Raw genomic sequence first — 1,654 nt, forward strand, 5'->3', positions numbered from 1 at the left:
CTTTAAAATGGGTTTGGGTGTAGCCATGCGCCCCTGCCATGCAGCGGGTGTGCAGGCCTCTCCCTCCCTCAGAATATCCTCACCCACCCCTCCCCACTTGAAACAGGCCCTTGAGAACACTGCTGGCAGGGAGGCGGCTGTTCTCCCTCCTAAGGGAAAAGTCTGCAGCCCAGTGCTGCAGGGCGGTGGGGGGAGGGGGAAGCCAAAGTGCCCCCATGACTCCTCTGCAGGAGTCTCTCCTGGCTTTGGAAGGGGCTGAAGGCCCAGGGCTCTCACCAGGGAACTCAGTCCTGCTCAGCTGCTCTGGACGACTCCTCCAAGTCCAAATCCACAGACCAAACAAAGGACATGGCTCAATCCACAGGGATTCTGCCTGTTAGCACGCTAAGGAAGCTGTTTCTTACCTTAAATTATCCATTAATTTCCTCCAACTGAAAGATACTCTAAACATTTTCTGTTGTCGGAGGGTTTAAGCTTGGTCCCTCTGAGGGGGTGGGCCCTGCTGTGTCAGCCCGTTGTGCCTGCCCATGGAAGGTGTGCCATGTGCCACGGTATGCCATGTGCAGTGGACACGCCTGTGCGTCTCGCCTGGCGCTGGAGACTCTGCTCAATGTGTACTAAGCGAGTACTGGATCCCCAGGGCCTACCTTGCCCACTGCCTGTGGGAAGCCCACAGTTTACACAAAGTGCATTCAAGTAAGCAGGTCTCCCTGCCCCCTGGCCTCCCAGAACCTTGGTGCCTGGAGGGCAGGTGGGGGAGGGCGTTCCTGAACCGAGGCCGGTTTCCCTCTGCGGGGAGGAAACCCCATTTCCCTCCTAACCCTAGGCGCTTGCTACATCTAGCCTGGCATCAGACAGGAAAGAACCCTTTGTTCCCAGCTTGTAGGAAGTCTGAGCTGGACTCCTTATCTACCCACAGCGCTTCCTGGACCGGGGGCCTGGACCGGGCTCCTAAGGGGCTGGCTCCCGGTCTTGGTCTTGGCCTCGGCGCCCTCCTTTCTCCGCGCTTTGGGCAGGGGAAGCTGCGGACGGCAAGGTCTCGGCTTTCGTGAGAGCCTGGTGGAACCGGTGTTCCCCGCAGGCTACTCTGCGGGGGCGGGGGTTAGTCCCGGCCTTCCCGGCAGTGTCGTCTCCCCGGTGGGGGCTGGGGACGTGCCCCCAGAGCTCCTGGAGCAGCGGCGTGGCCAAGGCCTGAACCCGGTCTGACATCTAGTGGCCTCCTGGGCCCGGGCGGGGCGACAGCAGGGCAGGGAAGAAGGTGGAGGGCAGAAGGGGAGGCGTGGAGCGAGAAAATCAGGAAGCTTGGGGCCAAGCCGGGGAAGGGCGGCGGGTCTCGCCCCTGGCACCTGCCCTTCTCAGGGCCCGTCCCACCCCCAGGCCTGGCTGACCCCAGGTCCTTACATGCGCAGTCGGGGCTTGCCCGGGCCAACCCCGCGGCCCTCCATCCCCGCGGGCCGCAGACCCCACTCGCCCACGATCGTGGGGACCCCGGACGGGGGTCGCGAGGCCGGGCTCACGGTGACAGCGGTTCGCCTACGTGCGGGGCCGGAGCTGGCAGGGCCCAGTCCTGAGCGTGGCTGCAACCGCTGGGTCCTGGCACGTGGGGGGCAGCCCCGGGGGCCGCGTGCACCACTTCCGGCCTGGGAGACTCCGC

Source organism: Chlorocebus sabaeus, chromosome 16 (genome assembly GCF_047675955.1).
Source record: "Chlorocebus sabaeus isolate Y175 chromosome 16, mChlSab1.0.hap1, whole genome shotgun sequence".
NCBI lineage: Eukaryota > Metazoa > Chordata > Mammalia > Primates > Cercopithecidae > Chlorocebus > Chlorocebus sabaeus.